Source organism: Cryptomeria japonica, chromosome 3 (assembly GCF_030272615.1).
Source record: "Cryptomeria japonica chromosome 3, Sugi_1.0, whole genome shotgun sequence".
In the NCBI taxonomy this organism is placed as follows: Eukaryota; Viridiplantae; Streptophyta; class Pinopsida; order Cupressales; family Cupressaceae; genus Cryptomeria; species Cryptomeria japonica.
Genome location: NC_081407.1, coordinates 880,742,379 through 880,769,351, shown reverse-complemented (window position 1 = coordinate 880,769,351; position 26,973 = coordinate 880,742,379).

Sequence of the window (26,973 nt, the reverse complement as noted above, 5' to 3'; positions counted from 1 at the left end):
TGCAATGTAGGAGTCCACAAACAAACCTACAATGTTTGTCAAGTAGGCATCCCAATCAACTAAAGCTGGAAGACATGAAATATCCTGGTGCACTGAATCATAAGAAGGCAAAACTGTCGCACTAGCTGCATCATCAAGTACAATAGGTGGTGTGATATCAATAGAAGGAGATGATATGCAAGGCTCAAGAATGGGGTCACATGTGAGAATCCCCAAGTTCAAATGCCCAAAGTTCTCAAAATTTGAATCATCAACATAGGAAGAATCAACCTCATCAATAGGACCAATATCTAAAAAAGAGTACAATCGAGATGAATGATCAACCACCCCAGTCACAATGATAGCTCCACTCTCCAAGTCTCTAATGATAACTGAATTAGGTGTGAACTCCACAATTTTGCTAGTTGCCCCATGTGTGATTTGATAGATGGAAAGAAGATTATTTGTCAAGTGGGGTACACACAACACATCATTGAAGGAGTTATCCCCAATGGCAATAGATTCTTTCCCAATCACATCCATGTATGTATGATTTCCCATCAAAATCTGTGGCATGTGGCAAGGCTCAAATGTAGAAAACATAGACTGCGAAGATGCCATATGATGAGAAGCCCCTGAATCTAGAAGCCATCTCCCTGAATCATGACTTGTAGTAGCACAAAGAGCTTGTCCCTTTCCTTTATCTGTCCCAAAAGAGTGATCCTTTCCTTTATCCTTGGAAGAAGAAGCCGATGTAGACATTCTAGAAGGTAGGTTGACTCTATTCTTCTCAAGAAGATTCTTCAACTCATCAATATCCTTCTTATAACAACGATGTTCATCATGTCCTGACTTCTTGCAATATCCACAAACAAACTGTCCTTATATGATTTCCTCTTAGGTGAGAATGGTGAGTCACCTTGTTGTGGAGAGGAAGATTGTGCTCCATCTTGTTGTGGTTTAGACTTAGGTTGCTTTTTATTCTTGCCTTTTCCTTGATTACTTTGATTCCCTTTGTTAACCACCAAAGCTTGTGACTTTGAAGATTTGAGAATCCCCATCATGGTCAACTTAGATTTCTCAAGTATCAACATCTCTATGAATGAATCAAATGAGGGAGAAGTGTATGAGGAACCTTGAGCTAACCTATGGGTGTGAAAGCTAGATACAAAGGCTGCATACTTTGAAGGAAGCTTGTCCAACAAGTTATAAACCAATTGAGCATCCTTTTTGTCAATTCCACAATCCTTTAGCTTTTCTCTTAGCTCAGTTTCTTTTGTGACATAATCTTGGATTGTATCAAAATCCTTGGGATCCAAAGTTGCGAGTTCACTATCAAGCTTGTAGCCCTTAATCTCATCAACTTGACCATACAATTTCTTAAAAATATCCCAAGCCTCTTTAATTGTTGTACACTTATCAATGTGAAAAATGAGGTCATCTGATACATACTTTCTAAGAGTTCCAAGTGCCATAGCATTCTTAGTAAGCCATTCAATTTGAGCATTAGGATCAACCTTAGGATCAGGTGGTGCTGTAATAGTTTCATTTACATAATGAATGAGTCATTTTTCCATTAGTTTACTCCATACCTTAATTTTCCATGATGCATAATTATGAGGAGTTAAAAGTGGAAATTTAGGAGAACCCATAGCACCAAAATGAAAAAACACAAGATAGAGAGACACAATCACACAAGACACCCTCCCAAAATACTCAATCAAGAAATCCCCCCAAAATGGTGATTTTGACACTTTATACTTAGTGCGTATACAATGGGCCACTTGCAAAACAAGGAAAAGTGGACTCCTGATTTCAATTTACAACTTCTCAAAATGAGATCTAAGAGACTTCAACAAATACTGCTAGTGATCTAAACTGAGATCCAAGCAAAATGCAAGTACCAAATATGCCAAAATGGCCAAATACTGAAAGTACAATTTCTACTTAAAATCACTGCAAACAGATGGCAGATTATGAAAGTGGATGAAAAAATATGCACTTAAAAAAAAAACGGCACTTGAAAAGGAGTCCATATGAGCCCAAATGAAGCCTCCAAAGTTGTAAAAATTAGGATTTCACGATTTTTGAAAAACCTGTATCTGAAAATCAGAAAACTCCTGCACCACTGTATAGATCACACAATTCTACCCCAAAACAAAACAAATTGCTCAAAAAAATGAGTCTGGATGAGTGAGATATCGCGATTTGAAAATTGCCTGCAAAATTATAATTTCTGGAAAAATTTTGTCGCAACTTCAAACTTCAAATGCCTCTAGATTTGGCCTTCGAAGTCCGATTTGGATGAAACAAAAGGCAAAACTGACTTTCTTGGACCTCCTCAATCTAATGGTAACCTTAGATTTGACCCATCAAGTTTCAATAATAACTTGCAATAGAAAAATCCAAAATACACAATACCAAATAACATCAATTTCTCTCAATTAGCAAACCAATGACACTCTAATGGCTCTGATACCATGTGAGATTTTTCCAAGATTAAGAAGCAATGGAAAGCACAAATAAGAAAGACAAAATAAATGATAGGAATAAACTATATTCTATCAAGATGAAAATACCGATCAACTGGATCATCAATCGATACATACAATGAATATGAGCCTACTTATATAGGCAAGGCTATATGGATATGTGAGCACACAAACATGACATGTGGCTCAATAAGAAACAAGGGTAGGTAGGAAATAGGTGTGGGTAGGTAGGAGAAACAATATAATAGTCCACATGAGGTGGATCACCCACTGAATGTGGAGTGTAACAACAAGATAAGTCCACAAAAGGTGGAAATTCTCCTACACACACTATCTCAATGTGGCACAAACACCCAAGTGTCTCATACCCAAACTACTATGAAATGCATTTCCTAGGTAAACTTAAGTAAGGTGTAATAATATCCATGATGAATAATTATTTACACCAACAATTTGGTTATAAAAGTTGATACCTTATCGAGGAAGTTCATGTTAGGTTTCGTGAAATGCAAATCCCACAAGCCCAATTATCTTTTGCAAGAATACCTGCCACACAATAAGAGAAAAATGAGCATCAAAGAGAATTGAAGATAATTAACAATAATTGAATGTATTGCTTTGAAATTGCTTAATTACAATGGAGGATATGACACCCTTATAAAGAAATCTAACTCTAAAGATAGAAATCCTAAATGGTGGAGTCTACAAGATAGACTGAGAGTTAAAATAGAATGCATGAATCAGTCATGTATGCACAAAAAGCATAATAGACTAATTAATGCACGAAACTCTCGAAATTCTAAACATGGCTTGATTTTCCTAGTTTGCATTATGCATGGAGATAAATATTAATTAATTAACTAACCAATAAATGCCAATAATTAATTACTAACTAATGCATCGATTATTTAGTGAATTAATGCAATTAAGTGAATAATTAATATATGAATTATTTATTCCAAAAGTTCATAAGGACTAATGAAGTGCCTAATTGTTGTAGAAGAAGATTCAATACTACTGAAGTGGTATTAAGTTGTTAACAAATATTAAATTTAACTATAGAGGCGACGTTAACTAAAAAAGATGGATTTAGGTAAGAAGTCCACACTACTAATTTATAGTCAAAAGTTATTGACAAAGTTGGGAGGTACACTGCATAAGTGGGTCGTCTAGAGGAGATAATCCCATTTTGCAAAGTTGTTACAATAGATTGTAAAAGTGCTTGTGCTAATAAAGGACACTTGAGCTTAGGTTTGCAAAATTTTAATCTTGGTTTTGGTATCTAGATGACATTTAATATTTAGGTAGGAGTAGGGGTGGAAATTGAATTTTTCCTATAGTTGTGTATGGCCACTCCCCTAAACTCATTTACTTCTATTCTAAGCATTGACAATATTTTTCTTTTTTGGTGTAGTATAGTTAGACATGAGAAATAGAGGTGCAAAAGGGAACTGAAAATCTAATGGTATAAATGTGTACAACCAGTGAAAAAGAGAAGCAAGAAAATTCAAGGGAAAAGAAAGAGATAAGGAAAAAGTGAGATGTAATATGCTAAGTGGAAAAAAGGTGCAAAAAGTATGTAGAGAATATTGAAAAGAGAGAATATTTAGAAAGAGAAAAAGAAATTTTGCTTGAAGAAAATACACTTAATACATAAAAAGAAAAGTTGTAGTCCTTTCATTTTATGTTGTTTTAATGATGGTTAGATGAAGAGAAAATTAAGCATCTTTTATCTCTCTTCACTTTATTATTCTCAAGTGATATAATGCTAATTGTTTTGCATTACTTTCAACTAGACCTATAATAAAACTTTTTATTAACAAAACTAACATAAAGAAAACTTATAGCCCTTTCATTTTATTTTGTTTATATGATCTCTCATGAAAAAAAATTCAAATATTTTTTTCTCTCTCTTTAATTTATTATATTCAACTTAATTGATATAATACTAATTGTTTTGCATTGAACCTTTTATTAGTAAAGCTGGAATGATGTTTTTAATAGAAGAATGGTGTATTTATAGAAAATATTTAGTGGAGAAGAAGATAAGGTATGTACAACATGTAAGAAAGGAAATAATAAGTAAAATATTGAACAGTGATTTGCAGCAAATGGTTTGGGGGCACCAAATATAACAAGACAAAAGCAATGGTTGAAATTGAGAATAAAATGTCCTTCTCTAAGCAGCGAAGTGACTGCCACAATGCATTCATTATTCATCTCAAGTATGGAGGAAACAACTGTTCCACGTATCACAGGGAAGCGCTCCGAAAGGTCACTTCGACTGTTTCGTTGACACATGTTCTACTTGCCTGAAATATCTTGTTGGGTGTTCTGCATAATGCTAGTGGAAGACAGAACTGATGTGACGTCCAGCCAATCACAGCACAGCTTCAGATAGATTGAAATTTCCCAATCCAACGGTTGCACTTGATGACTCACCGATCTTTTGACACGCAGGCAAGCGCTTTTTTCAGCCATTCCCATCATTATTATGTCTTCCTCTCCGATCGTCCCATTTGCCATATATGACGCACCAGCTGTCGCACTGAATAATGTACTAATTTGACGTGTGTATTTATTACTTGCTGATACTTTATTGGATGTTAAATTCCGTAGCTATACTTTTTAATTATTTTAATATTGCCTTATTTGACTGTTTAGGGCTTGGAACACGGAACCTTGGAAAAATTCTATGATTTATTTATTGCGGGACTGAGCAGAAACGATAATTTTTTTGTGACTTACCATCATTCCAGCTTAGCTCGTGGCCTCGAGCAATTGGAAGGCAGAGTAAAAGATTTAGCAAATATATTATATGTGAATGAATGGACGCGCTTGTGAGTCGATGGGAGCCCACTAAGGATTGGATTTTGTGAAGCTGTAGGATGTGCTTTGGATGTGTTTTGTTGACCAAAATGGGATGCATGTTGGGGGCAGTCCAAGTACGGTGGAGGAAAGGTGATGGATAGAAATGGGTTCAATGGATGGGTTACATAGGGAATTTAAGAATGTATGTTCTTTTGATCTAATATTAAAATATTGATCTTTTGGGTTAGTTCATTCGATTTCAGTTGTCACATCAGATATAATTCATTTTTTGTTTATTGAGGGGTCCACTGTGTTTAAAAGGTAATGCTTGTTAAACGAAACTAGGAATGGGTTCAATGGGCATGTTGGATAGGGAATTTGAGAATGCATGTTCTTTGGTTCAATATTTTATTATATATTGATCTTGCGGGTTAGTTCATTTTGTTTTGGTTGTTATTTTAGGTAGAGTTCAATTCTAACTTATCGAGGGGGTCCATTGTACAAATGGAGGAAATGTAATGCTTTTAAAACTAAACTAGAATTGGTATTCTTCATGGGTGGAATGGATGTGTTGGATAGGGAATTTAAGAAAGCACGTTCTTTTGGTTTAATTTTATTATATTGCATTTTTGGGGGGTTGAGATTGTAAGAATTTAGCTTAATAGTTTTTAGGGTGTTTGATTTTACATAAATCAACATTACTTAAAAAGATAGATGATTTGGTCTCAGTCTTTTTGAATACTTCCTTACTCGTGTTTTAGAAAGTAAGATAATATCTTCTTCACAAACAATTGAAACACACTAACATGCTTGTTGAGGTTTGAGGCTATTGATAAATTTGGCAGATATGAGATCTTTGTAGACCTTAATTTTTTTTTTGGGGTCAAACATGCTAAACATCTAAACTTTATATCAATAATATATGTATTTACAATATACTCATATATTGAGCAGGATATTCCACTAAGATCAAACACATGGCAAAAGGCTCTTAACATGGCCAAATTACACATGAGATATTAAACCAGAAGGATATCAAAACACTATTGGAATAGGATTAGCCATTTTAGAGATCTAATCAACAATTTGGAGGGACATTGATATTAATATCATGTGACGCTAATATCTCCTCCCTCTTCTTTGTTTGAATCAACATGTACATTCTTATTTGCAAGTATTGTTGGGTGAGGTTGAGTAAGGAAAAGAAGTGCTTGAAACATATTTCGCACCTTCATGGGAAGTTAAACATTGAAATAGAATATTCTTCTACTAAAATCATAATGTGTAATTATTTTTTTTTTCTTAGTTTACAATAACTAAGAAAAAAATATATGTTCTAAAATAGGAGGTAAAATCTCTTCTTGTATTATTGTTTAGTTGTTGATTATCCACTTATATAACATAAACATTGCAATTTATTAGTTGTGATGTATTTTTCTTTAAAATGACGATGAATAAAAGAGCAAAAAAAATTTTGAATTGTTATGTGAGAGAGCATACAAGGAAATTCACATGCTTCCACTGGACACCATGGTTCATATTCTTCATCGTCGTGTAGAATTGGACAATTTTCAGTCTCATGTTTATCTCATTGCCTACATATCCCACAATATATGCGTACTACTTTTCCCAGGACCTTCTCAAAGTCTATTGTTGGCACATCAACCCTTGCAGTGCCTTCTATCATTGGATATTCATCTCATAGATGCCCTTCTCTATCATAATGGGTACATTGAATTTTGTTCCTTTTGGCTAGGGGAGAAATATCACTCTTCTCAAATTTTATTTGAATGTCTTGTCTGAGCTTTAATTAAGGGAAGATATAGCTCATTAATTGTGAGCTCAATTTCACACTCTCCTTAGCACTTGCTTTAGTTTCCACTCCCCTAGACATTTTTTAAGACCACTTCTAGCCTTGAATTCAACCCTCAACTCAAGAAGATGAGTCCCATCCTATTTCAAAATTCAAATATCATATTCCACATTCAATCATCATCAAATTTAAAAATTAGGCCCAAATCAAATATTAGGGCCCTAAAATATAGCATCCCACTTTTCGAGGGCCTATTTTGGTTGGTCTTTGCTGAGTTGCACACATGAACCAACAAAATCTCCCAATTTTTTTGGGTATTTCAATTGTTGACCTAGACATTTTGGAATCTGGTCTCGATTAAATATGATTGTTTCATGTTTTTTTTTTTATCAATATTAAATTTATACCTCATAAATAAGCTAGATGCTTTCCTCATTTGAGAGATAAATCAATTATGATATCCTCATGATGGTAAAACTCTGCCAAATTTGAGTCTATAGGCCTACAAATCTGAGGAATAATCAACAACATCAAATTTTCATCCAAGTCTTCATCAATTGTCATTCATCATAATGGAAGCTTCATGGAATGTTGGAGGATGATAGGGAATTAATAATTGATGATTAGCTTGTGCCTCTCTTTAAGGGTTTGGTATGATTCCATGCCATTCTTGCATTTATGAGTTTTAGCTTCATATCTAATTGTGTGCGGGAAAAGTGAGGGATATAAACATAAAAGTCTGATTCTAAAGTGTCCACACACCAATGGGACTCTTGGTGCAAGTTATGGAGCTATATTGAATAGATCAACTTCCCAAGGGGTGTTCCATTGTTCTCTATCTCACAGGATCCCTCAAGCCAATGCCTTTGCTCTCAAATCACTGAGCAAAGTGACTTAGGAATGACAACTCCAAGAATGAGTGATGTTTGATTAATTTAGCATGAATGCATTCCTAGATATGTATGATATTGAATCTTTGATGATTTAAACTAGCATGAATATGATGTTATGATGAAGATTAGTAATCCTATCCTAACAATATATACTAGTCTAACATGGATATGCTATGATATTTAAAATTACTTCTAAAATGCTATTAAGATGATTTTTATCAAAGAGAGGCTAAATGCTTAATAAAATGACTATAGATTAGATGCATGAAACTTGGATATCTGAAAATGAGAGAATGAGAGCTCTATTTATAGGAAAAATAGGGCAATGGATGGTCAAGATTGGATAATCTTAACAAGGGCCAAGACTGAAAGTTATCAATCCATGTTTACAATTCTCACCAATGAAATGATGACAATTATCAACAAAAGACTGCTTGAGAGGAGATGAAAGAAGCATTAAATACTTGAGAAGACATGATGGTTACCTTTAGGAGGTAAGGGTTAAGGTTAGGTTAGAGTTATCCATTGGATAAAGCTTTTACCCAAGAGGTAAACTCTTGTGCAAGGGTTAAAGGGATAACCAAGGTTAAAGCCATGGATGCTTGATTAGACCCTTGGGTTAGATGTGGGTTGAGTTAGAGAGAAAGTCTCTAATCATGCAAGAAGGTTGAGTTAACCATTAATGGTTATGAAGACTTTGAAGGTTAACTTGTTGAAGACATAACGCCTTTAATGGTTATTGAAGACTTTGAGGGTTTGAGAAGTGACTTCCCTTTGCTTAGGGATGTGATAATATTTAGCAGATGGATTAGGCTAAATTGGAAGTGATTAGAAGAATCTAGAAGGGGGTTAAGGAGGCAGGTGGGAAATGTAGGATTTTGCAAGTGGATGGAGTGGAATTTTAATTAAAATAAATTACTTTATTTCAACAAAAATAGATGCAACTTGCATAAATACAAGTGGGGGATTTAAATAAATAAATTAGATTTATTTACTTGCAAGGATCAATTTAATTAAATGTAAAATTTAATTAAAAGGGGAGAAAGAGGAAATAAAGTGATTTATTTAATTAAAGGCTAGAAAAGGCTTAGGTGAACTTAATTAAATAAATTGAGTAATTTATTTAATTAAATAGATGAATATAAAGAATTTAATTAAATAGAGGAATGAAGTTAAAATGAATATTAAATATTTACTTAGGACAGTGGACATTTTTATACGTCTATAATAATATTTATAATTACCATTTATGTGATTCATGCATTCTTGAGTTGATTATACATCATCTTTTGATTACTTCATCTAGGGTTCACTCTAACACATTTTAGTAGGGCCCTTATTTACATTTATGCACTTATTTTCTCGTCACAATTTTAGACACACTTAAGGTTTAGAGCACACACTTTTATCTCAAATCCAACTTGGCTATCCATGGAGGCGGAAACACCAAAATGGGGGTTTGACTAAGGCAAGCCCCTATAAAACCACAACACCATTTTTCTCTTTTGTGAATTTGTAGGTTCATATATAGGTTTCAATCCCAATTAGTAGGTACTGGAGAACTAAGTAGCTTGAGACAATGATTACCAAAAAGATCTAGGAAAAAGGGCTCAGTCTATGGTTCCTAGTCTTATCAGTTTGACCTAAAAATTAGAGGAACATCAATTTGGAGGCTCCTAATATTGGATCTAAGTAGTTTCTAGAAGTTGGAGAACTATTAGTCTATGATGCCTAGCACATTTGATCAATAGTTTTGAGCTCTGTTTGCATCATAGGTGCACTTTTGTATCACTATTTATTTTTGTACTTGTTTGTAGTCTTTTGTTTCTCTAGCAGTTTGTTTTACTAGTTTATGCGATCATTTATACATGCTTTAGGACCTAATTAGCACACATCTTAGTCAAACAATAAATCTTCTATGCAACAAAGGAAAGAGCCTAGGTTGCTCGACTCTCTTTGCGTAAGGGTTAGTTAAACATAGCACCTTATGGTTCATATTCCAATGTTTTATGGAAGATGGTTTGGTTCTAGTTAAGTTACTAGCTAGAATTGTCAATCTCTCTTCGATATCAAACATTTTGGTGAATTTGACGCCTTGAAAAAAATTATACTTTACATGCATTGTTATGTATTTAATGGTGTGTGTTAGATTGCATTAATATTTTGAATGCTTTATTTTATATTAGATTGAATCATTTAATTGTATTAGTTAGAACAAGTTTTTCTTTTCTTAGATTAGAAAACCAAAACCTTAAAAAGAAAAATCAACCCTTTTCTTGGAGAAAGTAAGTTATCAAATATGTTGGATCTCTTTATACAATATTTTCATACCTTTGATGAGCCATATAGCAGTGATGACTTTGCTATGTTAGATGAAGCCCTTGATGACTTCATCTCTATTGAGTTATTCTTTATGTCTCTTTAACCAACCCTTTGCCAGAGATTGATCAACATGATACATGCAACTAGTTATAAGAATGAACTCGAGAAGCCTAAGATTATTGTGCATCTTTGTCATGATGTCCCTCAACCTCAAAATAAACCAGTGATTATTGTTAAAGGTGGTAAGAATCCAACTAGACTTGCTAACAACATCTTAAATATCATAAAACAACTCGCCCAAGGAGATAAGATGTCACAACAACATATTTATCATGCAGTTCCTCACATGTATAACACAAGAAACAAAAATAACCCAATCCAATGCAATTTGTTCATTCTTCTTCCCTTCTTGCTTCTCAACTAGTGCTTCCTTATGTACCTCATCTTACTCAACAACTTTGAAAGGAGTGTGATATTTTTTAGTAGCTCTGTGCTACTCTAGCAAAGTTATACCTTTCAGAGTTGATTCAAACTTCACCTACATATTATAAGATTCTCAAAGAAGCTTTGCAAAATATAGTGGCTCCACCTTCTATGATACCGAATGATGTAGCAACCTTGTTAGAGTGTATGCATGAGACAAAGCCCATTATTGCTTTTTCAAAAGATGAGTTACAATCTTTAGAAATTTAAAATCAATATGATCCTCTCATGATTGTTGTGGTTATCAATGGAAATTAAATAAGACACACCCTAGTTGATAATGGATTAGGTCTTAATGTGTGTAGCATAAGCTTATTACATAAAATCAACGTGGGTGCCTCTCTTGTTCAACTTGATTCTCTCTCTATTTGTGACACTGATAATGTTGGTAGACAATTGTTAGGTACAATTATATTTATTATTAAGGTAGTATTATGATTTTTCCCATGCCTATCCATGTCATGCTCAATGCTCTCACATATAACCTTCATCTAGGTAGACCATGGATTTATGCTCTGCAAGCGATCCCTTCTACTTTTCATTGCAATCTCAAATTTATCTACAACGACAAGATGTACACCTTAGAAGTTGATAAGAACTTACAAATTTGTTTGCAAACAAAAATAGGATCTCAATCTCCTTTAAATTATAGAATTTTTGAACTCAAATCCAAATGGATACACCATCTCCTAGTAAAGATACTCCTTTCACCTGAAGATGTATTCTTAGAGGATGATTGAGGGTCACTAGACTTTACAACCTCTTATGTGGGAGAATATAAAGTCCCTCCATTATAATCTAGAGTAAAGAGGAAGATATGGTGACATTGATGAAGGATTTAACTTCTTCTAAGAAGCCTAAGAATAATTTCATACATGCTTCTAACTAAACTAAGTTTTCTAATTCTTCTTCCTATGATGTTGATGAGGCCTCACCACATCTTTTAAAAATGACATCCTTTTATGGTCTTGGTTTTCATATCTCGATTAAGAGTGGATATATAGAGGCAATGGTCATGATGGAAATAGCTCTGATACCAATTGATAAAAAATAGGATAGACAACTGAGAGGGGGGGATGAATCAATTGTCACAAAAACACAAGCAACTTAAAATTATTCTCAGATTTGATAATTAAACATGAAATCATAAATCAACAACACATCATAAACACACATAACACCAAGATTTTTGATGTGGAAACTTGGTTAAGGGGAAAACCACAGCGGGGATGAACCCATAAAATAGCTACCTCTATTAGAAGTATTACAATGGGTAATGCACATGCATTCAGGCACACTGCCTAGAGCTCATTGCTCAAAATTAAAGGGGCTCACTGCCTATACAAATAATCACGGATCACATTCGGAAGTTATGAACTATGGAATAATATCTCAATGCCTGGTTCAGTTCCATTGAAGCACAAAAAAACTTTCTTCTTTCACACTTCTTCTCCGCCTTTAAAAGATGTATACATTTAATGCGCACACACTCATCCTCATCCACAGACCACACTTGAATACAAAGATATTACATTTATACATGACATCAACCTTGGAAAATCATCAAGGTCAGCTCAACACTCACCACCTAATTACAAATACACAACCACACTCAATACAATATTACATGCAGACCAAGCAATGTTGGTCAAGACATAGCACAAACCCAAATATTTCACCTCGAACATGTTACACCTCCAAAAATTATGCCTCGAACATCCGCTACACACTACAAGCATTCAGTTGGCCAAGAACATGAAAAATACCAATGTACTGAAGAAAACATCAATTTCGAGATCAATGATCAATGCAAACCACCAACACAAAAGGCACATGATCCAGAAAAATCCACAAGCATCATGAATTACCATAGCAACATCCGCACAAACAAAAATTACTATAATCATCAGCGTCTTCTTACCAAACCTCAAGAACACTAACTGCAATGATTTTCAACCTTGAAAAATCACTTGCGGACCTCCAAACCATGAACCACTTGAATTGAGGACACACACCAACATGCCAAACATACCTCCAAAACTGCAGAACAAGATATTACAATGCAGAGTAATGCAGATCAAAATACTGTCACTTTGCCACCACTGAACAACTGAAAAAATCAACCACAACACAGATACCCATAACTCAATCAAATCTCCATGCGGACCTCTAAAGCTTGAATTGAATCAACTATAGACAACCCTCTATAAATCCTTTAATCTGCAAACTCTAATCTTCATCATGCTGAACAAACTAACTCACTGAAATTTACTGCATCACTGTCACAAACAAAGAAATATGTTGACAACAATGACAACACATCTCTCAAATATCTCTTAAGCACATATTTGCAACATTCTTCCAACAATCTCCCCCTTTGACATTGATAGCAACATATGATGTGAAAATCTGACACAATCAATGACAAAGAAAAATATCAATAACTCCCCCTTAGATCTTGCACACTACATCTCTTCACAATTTTTCACATGACTCTCTCTCCCTTTGACATCAATGGCAAAGACACATATTTTCAATCAAACCACAAAACTGACACCCTCACCTTGAATCTGAACATCTAACTCACAAAACTGACTACTCCCCCTAAGTAATAGCCACGAATCATAAATCTGGATTACAAGATATGACTATGAAATGCACTGGACTGATGCATACAAATGCATCTTAATTATGATCAGAGGGGCAGTCACCCCTAACTTCCCTCTGAGATACTCAAAAGTATCCTTAGGAAAAGGCTTCGTGAAGATGTCTGCAATCTGTTCCTTAATAGGCACATACTCCAATCTGACTTTCTTCTCATTTACCTTGTCTCTCAAAAAGTGAAACTTGATTGATATATGTTTAGTCTTTGAATGCAACACCAGATTCTTAGAAGTGTTAATTGCACTTGAATTGTCAAAGTAGATAGAAATAGGCTCATCATACACTACTCTGATATCCTTCAACATCTGCTTCATCCATACCACCTAAGTACAATTGTTTGTTGCAACAATATATTTTGCCTTTGTAGTAGATAGAGAAATAGAATTCTATTTTTTGCTCAACCATGAAACCAATCTTTTTACCAAGAAAAATGCACCACCACTAGTACTCTTTCGGTCATCCACATCTCTTGCCCAATCAACATGAGTAAAAGCACTCAAAGTAAAATAATAATCTTTATGATACCATAGACCAAAATCAACTATTCCGTTCAAATATTGAAAATTCTTTTGGTAGCTATAACATGAGATTCTGTAGGATCTGCTTGAAATCTAGCAACAGGAAAAACTGCATTCACAATATCAGGTCTGGCTTGAGTTAAATAGAGAAATCCACCAATCATAGATATGTATCTAGTCTAATTTTCTCTAGGGGAATCATCATCTTTATTCAACTTACATCCGGTCACTATAGAAGTACCAACCGACTTTGAATCTTCCAAACCAAAATTCTTCAACAACTCTTTTACATACTTGGGCTGAGATATAAAAATTCCTTTTTCTATACTGTGTGAATTAGAATCCCAAAAAGAATTTCATTTCTCCAATCATAAACATTTCAAATTCATTCTGCATTTCATTAGCACACTTTTTGTACAAACTGTCATTCCCTCCAAAGATAATATCATCAACAAAAACTTCAATAATCAGGATGTTATCATGATCAATCTTGGAGTACAAATTACTATCAATAGTACCTTTGTTAAATCCTATCTTCAATAGATACTTATCCAATCTGGCATACCATGCTCTTGGGGCTTGCTTCAGTCGATACATAGCTTTCTTCAATCGACAAACCATATCTCCTTTATCAGTCAATTGAAATCCATCCAATTGCTCAATGTACACATATTCTTCCAATTCACCATTCAGGAATGTTGACTTGGCATCCATCTAATAGACTTTGAAATCCTTGTAAGCAACAAAAGTAAGAAACAATCCTACAACTTCAATCCTTGTCATAGGGGAAAAAGTTTCTTCAAAATCAATTCCTTCCATTTGTGAATATCCTTTACAAACAAGTCTTGCTTTGTTTTTAACAACTTCACCTTTCTCATTCAATTTGTTTCGAAAGACCCATTTGGTTCCAATTACATTTTTGTCTTTAGGTCTGGGAATAAGATCCCATATATTATTATTTTCAATCTACATCAGTTCTTCTTCCATTTCTTTTACCCAATGTTCATCTTTACATTCTTCATTTACATCCTTAGGTTCAATATTTGAAATCAAACAATATTAAACTTGATCTTAAGAAAAATTTCTTCTTGTTTGAACACCTTTATTTCTATCCCCTACAATCTGACTTTCAAAATGTTTCAATCCTACATAACTGGGAGTCTTATGATTTTCTTGAATTTCATACTCTTGTGTTCTTTCTTGAGCACTTGCACTAGTTCCTTCTCCTTGAGACACTGGATTCTCTAGAATCATTTGAACTTGATTATGGGTTTGAGGTTGCTTCCCATTATTTGCATTGCCATTCTGATCATTTGAATCATATCCACAAGATTCAAATTGTCTCTCATTTCTTTCATCAACCCTGACATTTGCACTCTCAACTATCTTCCTCAATCTCATGTTGTAACATCGATATGCCTTTCTTTTTGTAGAATAACCAAGAAACATTCCTTCATCAAATCTAGCATCAAACTTTCCTAGATCTTCATCCTTCTTGATATAACATTTACTTTCAAATTTTTTAAAATATTTAATAGTAGGAGCATGACCAAACCATAATTCATAAGGAGTAGATTATCGGTATCACCTCTGATATGCACCTGGTTAATAGTGTAAACAATAGTACTCACAACTTCTCTCCAATAGACATGCAGAACATTTCCCTCCAACATCATTGTCTTGGTAGTTTCTTGAATGGTTTTGTTCTTCCTTTCCACAACTCCATTTTGCCGAGGGGTTCTTAGAGCAAACAACTGTCTTATCCCATGTTCTTCACAAAATGCATTAAAATAACCAGAAGTGAATTCACCACCTCTGTCGGATCTCAGACATGTCAGCTTCAAACCTATCTTTGTCTCAACCATAGCCTTGAAAATCTTGAACTTGCTTAGAGCTTCAAACTTCTCTCTCAAGAAAGTAACCCACATCATCTTAGAATAATCATCAATCAACAACATGAAATATTTGTCTCCTTGCATACTTCTAACTCTAGAAGGACCACACAAATAAGTATGCACAAGATCCAATAATCCACTTAAACAATGCTTCTCACTCTTGAAAGGAACCTTGGTTTGTTTCCCTAACTAACAATCCTTGCACACAGTGTTAGCAGGTTTCATCAATCTAGGAAGATCTCTCACAACTTGAGTAGAACTTACCTTAACAATGTTATCAAAATTCACATAACACATTCTTATATGCCACAACCAACTTTCATCAATTTGAGAAATCAAACATCTTTTACTGACACAATTTATATGAAAGATATTACCTTTAGTCTTTGTACCTGATGCAATGTCAATTCCAGAACTACCCAAGATTCTACACTTGCCTTTCTTGAATTGAAGATTATATCCCTTGTTAATCATTTATCCAAAACTCAAGAGATTATGCTTTAGACCTTCTACATACAAGACATCATCAATATTGTACTTATCATCAAGAGAAATGGATCCTCTACTGCAGATTATACCAGCTTTATCATCACCAAACTTCACAACACCACCTTCATAGTTTTCCAGACTCACAATATTACTCTTATCACCTGTCATATGGTGAGAGAATCCACTATCAATCACCCATTCATATTTCTCTTCAACTTGTGCAGCCAAAGCTCTTTCCACATTCATGCAGCTAGCAAAATCAGTAGACATTGGACCATCTTCCTTGATAGCAATAAACACCCATTCATTATCATTTGAACATCCTTTATCAGATTCATCATCTGTCATACCTTCATCAACAACATAATAACATCTCTTCTGAAATCTAGATTTGTAAGGTTTTGACCTAGGAACTCTTTTTGGACACCCTGAGGAAAAATGACCTATCTTATTGTAGGAAAAATATTTAAGAGGCAATTTTCCTTCATACTTATTGGCTCCTTTAGGTAGTCTCTTGGCAATAAGGGCTTCGATCTCCTCAAGCTCTCTCTCTTCTTCTTCAATTTCTTTCCTCTCCTTCTCATATTTGGACATCCCCCTTGGAGAACTTTCTCCCAGATCATATCTCTTCTTATCTTTTCTGGAAACAATAGCCTTGAATGCAAATTCTACCTTAGAAAGAGAATCACCAAACTCACTCAACTCAAAATATGAAAGCTTACCAATCAACATGTCCCTGGTTACATCTATCATAGTTTTGATCTCCTCAATAGCAACAACTTTATGCTTGTAGGATGCAGGTAAAGATCTGAGCACTTTAGCAACAATCTCTGATTCTTCCAACTTACCACCAACACATCTAATATTGCACACAAGTTCATTCACCTTCTGCATGTAAGAAGTGATATTCTCATCTTCGCTCATCCTCAACATCTCATATTTTCCCTTTAGACTCTGCAACCTGGCAACTTTCACATAACTGTCACCTTCATACAAAGTTTCCAACTTCTTCCAGATCTCATGAGTAGTCTGCAATTCCATAACATTTCTCATCTCAGAGTCAGTTAGAGCACTCAACAATGCTTCCTTAGCCCTAATGTTGTATTCCATAATTTTGATCTCATCCAGAGTTGAAGGACCATTTGCAAGAATGGTATATTTTCTTTTAGTAATATCCCAGTAAGGTTCACCAATGCATCTCAGGTCACACTCCATGCGACTCTTCCAAAGAGAGTAGTTGGTACCATCAAATCTGGATTGGACCCTTCTTGTAAGTTGCCATCCCAGATCACCTCAAGCGACTAAGCTTCTTCGAAGGAACCTGCTCCGATAACAATTGATGGAAATAACAATAGCTCTAATACCAATTGATGGAAAATAGGGCATAGAACTAAGAGGGGCGGTGAATCAGTTGTCACAAAAACTCAAGAAACTTAAACCTATTCTCAGATTTGATAATTAAACATGAAAGCATAAATTAACAACATATCATAAACACACATAACACCAAGATTTTTGACGTGGAAACCCGGTTAAGAGAAAAACCACGATGGGGATTAATCCACAAAATAGGTTTACTCTGTTAGAAGTATTACAATGGGGAATTCACATGCATTAAAGCACACTTGCTAAAGCTCACTGCTCAAAATTAAAGGGGTTCACTGCCTATACAAACAATCACGGATCACATCTAGAAGTTATGAACTGTGGAATAACATCTCAATGCCCGGTTCAGTTCCATTGAAGCACAAAACAACTTTCTTCTTCACACTTCTTCTCTATCTTCAAAAGATGTATACATTCAGCGCACATACATTCATCCTCATCTACACACCACACTCGAATACAAAGAAATTACATTTATACATGATGTCAACCTTTGAGAAATCATCAAGGTCGACTCAGCACTCACCACCTAATTACAAATATATAACCATGCACCCAATACAATATTACATGTGGACCAAGCAATGTCGGTCAAGACATAGCATAGACCCAAATCTTTCGCCTCAAACACATTACACCTCAAAAAATTATGCCGTGAACATCCAAAACATGCTACAAGCATCCGGTTGCCCAAGAACATGAAAAACACCAATGTATCGAAGAAAACATCAATGATGAGCTCAACGTTCAATGCAAACCACCAACACAAAAGGCACATGATATAGAAACATCCACAAGCATCATGAATTACCATAGCAACATCTGCATAAACACAAATTACTAGAATTATCAGTATCTTCAAACTGAACCTCAGGAACACTAACTGCAATGACTGTCAACCTTGAAAAATCACTTGCGAACCTCCAAACCATGAACCGCTTGAATTGAGGACACAAATCAACATGCCAAACATACTTCCAATTCCGCAGAATAAGATATTACAATGTAGAGAAATGCAGATCAAAATACTGTCACTCTGTCACCATTAAACAATTGAAAAATCAGCCACAACACAGATACCCATAACTCAATGAAATATCCATGTGGACCTTTGAAGCTTGAACTAAATCAACTACAGATAGCCCTCAATAAACCTTTTAATTTGCAAACTTTGATCTTCATCATGCTGAACAAACTAACTCACTGAACTTTACTACATCACTGTCACAGACAGAGAAATGTGTTAACAACAATGACAACACATCTCTCAAATATCTATCAATCACATATTTGCAACATTATTCCAACATGTCATGGTGCATGAACAAGGAATCAAAGCTCCATTAGAAGCTTACATGTGTGAAGCTTCATTTGGTCTTGGTTACAATCCTTCAAAGCCTACCAAAACATCACATCGACCGTCTCCCAATGTGAATGTGATCTCAATTTCTTCTAAATCTCTTCCTCTAGTAGTTTTTCTTCTAGCATAGCTTCATTTGACATATTTCCCATGGATGATTCCTTAGTTGAATTGATGGGAATAGTGAGAATTTATGATCACCTTCCTCAATATCATCAAGCATACTTTGGGGAAGATGATAAATTACCAAATGATAGTTAAAAATAACTCAAGAACTTCCCCATCTATTAGAAGTTCTTGAACGTAATAATCTCTTCATCCTAGATACTATAGATGTCATGATGAATCCAATAATGTTGAAAATCTAGTTAAATTAGAAAATGTATAGATGTTGATGAACACATGATTGTTCTTCTCTCTTACTTGAATTTCTTGAGCTCTTTACTTTGATTTTTTCATATATGCCTGGTATTGATCCTCAAATCATTACCCAAAATATTATGTTGCTACCCAATGCCAATCCTGTTAAATAAAAGATTAAAAGATTGAACCCCAAGATTGTATTGTTGGTTAAGATTGATATTGAGAAGCTCCTATAAGTTGGCTTTATCCACCCTATCGACTATTCACCTTGGATATCAAACATAGTTGTCATTGCTAAACTAGACAATCGTATTAGAATGCCATTGACTTTAGAGATCTTAACAAAGCTTCCTTAAAAGATGATTTTCCCCTTACAAACATTGATATGATCATTACTTCTACTACTGACTACACGTTATTGTCCTTTGGATATCGAACATAGTTGTCATCGCTAAACTAGACAATTATATTAAAATGTGCATTAACTTTAGAGATCTTAACAAAGCTTCCTTAAAAGATGACTTTCCCCTTACAAACATTGATATGATCACTACTTCTACTGTTGACCACATGTTATTGTCCTTTATGGATGGTTTCTCTAGATACAACCAAATCCTTATTAATCCTCAAGATCAATACAAGACAACCTTTATAGCACCATGGGGAACCTTTTTTGGGTCATCATTCTTTTTAGATTAAAGAATGCTTGTGCAACATACCCTTACGTTATGACTCTTAGCTTTCATGACTGTATGCATACAAAATTGGAGGACTATGTCAATGATATCATGGCAAATCTATTTCGTGCCAAGATCATGTCAAAATCCTTGGTCAAATATTTGAATGCATTTGTAAATATAACATGCACTTGAATCCCCAAAAATGTGTTTTTGGTGTTGATAGTGGAAAACTAGATTTGGATTCACTTTTTCGCTCAAACGACATATCATTACTAATTACACTCTCAATTAATATGCGATTTTATAAATGAACTTCAAATTGTTCGTCCAATTATTTTGTCACTTCTAGTTGTGCTTTTCTTTTTCTCTTTACTTTGGTATGCTTGCTCATGTAGATATGATTGTATGGCAAAGTGGGGGCAAAATATAAGGGCAAAAAGTGCTTGTCAAAGGGGGGACAATTCATAAAGTTGAAAAGTGTGTCCTTTTATTTTATGCCTTTATGTGGGTGTCCTAAGTACATTTACATAGCATGTAAATTTGACTAATTTGACACTTCCACTAACCCCAAACTCAAAGTTATTAAACATCATCTTGTCTTTTTTAAGAGCATTTAGACCTCTAAGATCATTATTTCGTCTCCTTAATCAAAGGCTACATGTAGAGCCTTAAGCTAGTTCAAAATCACAAGTAAAAACTTGATTCTCTACCATAACTAAATTAGTATAGCCCCCTTGGACACCAAAACACAAATCTATTTTAATTCCACATTATATACATACCTATCCTCTAATCTTTTATTTAAAATTAATATTTTAATTTTATTAATTTATTATCCTATACTTATCTTTAAATGTCTTTTATGTGTAATATTAATTTATTAATTATTTTATACTAAATAAAGAAAATTTACAAAGAATAAAAGCTATCAACATGTAGTTAAATGATAGATCTTAGATATTACAATGATAGCACAAATGGCTTCATGAAGCCAAAATGTACAAAGAGTCAAACCATGAGCCATGGCACCTTATGACATAGACCAATGTGGTGGTTATCTTGAAGTTGTTTAATATAAGCAAAAATTATTGAGGTCAAACCATGACCATTCCATTTTTCTTAGATAATTCTTAAAGTTGTGAGCTGACATAAAGTCTTAGAGTATCGGTTCCACCAAAATAATTTCTAAAACATAGTCTTAGAGTACCAATTCCATGAAAATAATATGATTGTTGGTTTAACAGTTTTTTTTTTATAATTGATTAAATAGACAAGTTTTTTCATCTTTTATTTTAGATTTAATTTTACATAAGTTCTAAAAGTATAGACATAAACCAAGGTGGTTGTTATTTTGAAGCTGTATAATTTGCTCATGAATTTGTTAAAGTCGAAAATGACCATTACGTGTTACTTGGATAATTCTTGAAGCTACGAGTCGACATAAAGCCTTAGAGTATGGTTCCATGAAAATAATTCCTTAAAAATAGTCTTATTATATCAATTTTTTTGCATGAATATAATATGATTGTTGAATTAATTTTTTAAATTGATAATATAGATAGTTATTTTCAACTTTTATTCTAGACTTAATTTTACATAAATTCTAAAACACAAAGATATAGACCAAGGTGGTGGTTGTCTTGAAGTTGTATAATCTGGTCACGAATTTGTTGAAGTTGAACCATGATCATTACATTTTTCTTGGATAATTTTTGAAGTTGCGAGATGACACAAAGCCTTAGAGTACTAGTTCCATGAAAATAATTTATAAAAACTAGTTTCAGATTATCAATTGCATGGAAATAATATGATTGTTGATTTAACATTTTTTATAATTGATATAAACAATTGTTTTCATATTTTATTTTAGATTTAATTTTACATAAATTCTAAAAATATAAACATAGACCAAGGTAGTTGTTGTCTTAAAGTTGTTAATCTTTGTTGAGATTGCCATTACATTTTTCTTGGATGATGTTTGAAGCTCCAAGCCAACGTAAAGTCTTGAGAGTACGGATCTCATAAAATAATTACTAAAAAAACAAACTTAAAATATCATTTACATGAAAATAATATGATTGCTGATTTAACATTTTTTATAATAGATAATACAAACATTCATTAAAAAAATAAAAGAGTGTTTTATTTCCTTCCACCTATGTAGTGCAAGTTACCGTCATTTCGACCATTATCATGTTGTAAAGTAGTCTTAGCAAATAATTCCCTGGGCGGTGCTCCCAAAGCAAGTCATAAATAAAAAATAACCTCAATTTTAAATGCCATTCCCACCGACCCTTTTACTTGGCGTGTTTCTCGTAAATTAATAAAAAACCTCAGTGGGAGACACCAAAATAACTTATTGACACCAAAGTCAACCACAAACCCGACTGTCGTGACCTCTCTCAGAGCCGACACGTGTCCGTCTAGATTCTTCTGCGAGAGCGCACAGCAAATAGGCTTCGAGCAATTTATCTCACATCTTTTTCTTGAATGGCGTTTTACAATTAGATTTAAAAATGCATCGGACGGCTCGCGGCTAAAGAAATCAATGCCTTACGTGTTAGTCGGTGGACTCCTCCCTGTCGGGGACCACTTTCACCGCCCTAACCAGTTAATAAAGAAGACTCATGCATCCATACATCCATCATGCATGATGCTATCATGCCCATCCATCCATCCCCATGCAGAAAGAAAGGCGTCCGTATGCTAGAGGGATTGGCAGTGCTTTATTTCTTATCTTGTACATGAGATCACATGGGCTTGATGTCATATATCAGAAGCGAGCTTCCCATTGGCCCATCCATAGCTTTTGTATACTCATCCACACACTAAAATATCTTCGCATCTTGCGGGTCCCACATTAAGCGAATCGATTAGATATTTTTTCAGGCCCCTTTTTCAGGCTCCTGGTCGAATTGCGTGAGCGCTTACGCTGTGGTTTCTGTTTTTCGACGGGAAAACAATTTAACAGTTTCTGTTATTGACGTGACGAATCAATTGTGGGCATTTCAGCCGGTCATGTGTCGCCCTAAATCTATTTTAAGGTTGTAGGGTTCTGAGAGTTCTTAAGCATTTTCTGTATTGGTTAAAGTGAAGTGGCAAATAAGTAGTCTGCGTTTGATTCACAAAAGGCGTCCGTCTGTCAATAGACAGAGACACGTCAGCTCAACCTCGTCCTTGGCGTATTGGCTTAGTGGGCTTATCCACTATACTTGATGCCCATTTGAGGATGGTTTATTAGATTTGGAATTTGAATTAATCAGATCGGGAATGGCTGGATAGTAGACGCAACTAAAGTTTTGAGCCAATTTGGGCAGGACTTTTCTTTCTCTGTTTTCCACTTTAACGCCAAGTAGGAAGCTGTCCTTGTCTGAAAAAGTATGGAAAAGATACAAGTTGCAATGAATAGGATTTGGCGTCCCTTCCCAAGTTGAATGAACAGGAAGCCATTATTATTTACAGTCGTCTAAAGAAACTAAGATTCCCTGTCAGCCCTTTGTATTGGATGGTGTAGATAGATGGATAGGTAAGCCTTTTAATCTCTTTTTTTGTTTTTTTCTATTGGACAAAGCAAATTTTACAAAGAATATAAGCGATTAATAGGTATAAGTTTCATAACTGAGCACACATTATAGGTTCTTACAGTTGAGTTGAGACAGTTTACATAAGGTGATTGTTTAGCTGAAGCACTTTATAAAGGAACATATTGCAACTGTTCATAATTGAACACACGTTACAAGTTCGTACAATAGAACTGAGATAGTATATGTAAGCTGATTGTTTAGCTGAAGCACTTTACAAAGGAATATGATGTAACTGTTCATAATTGAGCACACATTACATGTTAGTACAATAGAACTGAGACACTTAAAATAAGCAGATTGTTTAGCTGAAGCACTTTACAAAGGAATATATTGCAACTGTTCATAACTGAGCACACATTATAGGTTCGTACAATAGAACTGAGATAGTTTACATAAGCTGATTGTTTAGCTGAAGCACTTTACAAAGGAATATGTTGCGCGATTGTCCATAACTGAGCACACATTGCAAGCTCTTACAATAACATATTTTACAAAAGCTGATTGAGCCATCAAATGGTATAGGGATTACTTAGCTGAAGCACATTACAAAGGTCTTTTTCACCTCCCTGTTTCACATCAAAATTGATGAGAGTTGGTTCTTAGTTGTGATGCATATGCACCACAAGCTTCCTTGGAATGATTTTGTCAATCTGATTATTTGAGATCTCTATTTAGAAAGTGAAGAGGACTATATATCAGCCAAACCACATGGTGCTTTGAGGCGTTAAATTTTATGGCTGCATGATAGTATTTACATTTAATATATAAAAGTGGGTGCTAGAGGGTATATTTTAAGATAAAAAATGAAAACAACTGGACTGAGTGTGGACAATAATAAACATAACAATTGTTAACTGAAAAGAGTAATATTTGTAGAAGAGGGATCAAAATCATTTGCTTTACCTAATCGGCAAGGATGGAACTATTATCAATAGTCTCCCAGCCAATAAGAGCACCTTCCTTCTATTCATTATATACATGTTGTTGAGAACAAGAAGGAAACATAACTAGCTCTAATGATGGGAACCTGCCAAAGTTCAATCAACTAAGAGCACCATACCTAGGAGAAGAGGCAAAAGGTGGCCAAGAACGTTGAGACCACTCATAGGCTACATGATCCCTAGAACTTTACGATTGAGATCCTTGAGATTGGGATCCTTAGTCGTTTTTGGTAAACTGATCATGACCATACCTACACGTACACGGTGGGGAGGGAGTAGAACTTGAAACTTTAGCAATCATATATGGAGCATTACCCCAATGATCTAAGCACTCCTATAGATGCACAACTTCAAGTACAACCTTGCAATATTGCATCTAGATCAACATAAGCACACTAAAGCAATTCATAGCTTTAGTGTACAAAGAAAAGTGAATATCAATCAAATAACTTTAAAAGAGAGTTGAATCTTTAAAATGCTCAAGAGAATTTCTACATAGAAAGCATGCCAAATCTTGGTAGATTTAAATGTGAGACAAGGCCAATCACCTAACAAAACCATGTATCATTAGAAGGGATCAAGTTGAAAAGGCTTGAAGAAGTCATGTATCCAAATCTGATCATCTTGAGCTTTGGTCCACAACCAAAAAAGATGCTAAAGAGTCTTGAATTGTCTATAGAAAGGACAACAAGGGTTGAGAACTCCAAGATGGGACAAGCAACGACCGAATGGAAAAGCTTGGTAAAGAATGCACCATATGAAATAAGTCATCTTAGGATCAACAATGACCATCAAAATAATTTGGAATCATTGATTATATAGTATCGTAAATTGTAACCCCTTTATAATTTCACACTCCTTTTGGGGCCCTTACTTCAGTGTGCCCAATCTATACCATTTTGAAGCCTATTTTGGCTTTATCTCATTCAAACTATCATCATATGCTCATAAGGTGTCTCAATCTTATGTCCCGAGCTTGTGTACTCTTGAACTATTGCAAGCATGATGTTGTATGGTTGTCATTAATGTCAAACTTGGTTATCCAGATGGATGTTGGTCCATAATGCTCTTGGTTGTTGTAGTTGTATTTTGTGTTGTAGATTGAGTTCAATACTTTTGGTGTTGGTTGTGGCATTTTGTTTTGGATAGTTATCTTTGTTCTCTGATAGGAAGTGTTTGTCATAATAGTCTAGGAAGCCTTTGATGCCCTCCGGATATGTTGCAGATTGTGTTGTGGTTTAGTGGATGTTGTTTCATGACATGTATATGTTAGACAGTTTAGATAACCGAAAGACAATTGAGAGGGGGGGGGGGGGTGTGAATCAGTTGTCATAGATTACCAGAAGCATTAGCAATTTAAATTTTAATACCAGAACCCAAAACATTAATACCGAAATAGCAGATAAACCAATTAAGCATAAATAATAATCACAAAATAAATACCATCCACATGAAATGAAGATTTGTATGTGGAAAACCCGATAGAGGGAAAAACCATGGTGGGAAGCCTACCCACAATCAGATAATACTTCTGCAGTAAGTATGTGAATTACAATGAAGGGGCCTGCACTTGCAGGAAGGCCAACAACCTAGAGCACATTGCTCATCACAAAAGGAACCTCACTAACTACATATAAATCCAGACTACAATCTGGAGAAGTGTTGAACTGCAAAAGATAGCATCTCCTATGCCAGGGTACAGTTCTAGTTAAGCTCAATATCGAAGGACTAAATCCTCTTACATAAACCCAATTCGATCTCCAATGATTGACCAACTCTTCTGCCTGAATGATATTATATTATTTACACTTTACATTCCTTGACTATGACCTCTTACATTAACCATGATGATTTATAATGAGATCTTACATCTATATATACAAACCCTCGACCATAAACAATCAGGTCAGCCACCAGGCAATAAACCAATTACATAATTACAAACCATGTTGACCTTAGACTAAACAAGTAATTAACAACACATAAGACATCCCATAAATACAATAATAGCTCCTATCCACATGTTACATTAATGCCGGTCCATAACTTAGATCAATCGGGACCAAGTATAGGTCCACACGCTTCAGCAATGATCTTCAACCGCCAAGTCTCGAACACAATCACCAACAACATCTTGAAACTCCATCAGAAGCTGCACCAACACCACTTGTGTAATTCATCAAAGATCTCCAACAAAAGCTCTGCTGGTGAAACCCTCGCTGGAACTAGAAACCAATCTTTTAAGCAAGCAGGATAGCATCCAATCACCAAACCAAAGCCAACTGGCCAAACATGAGTAT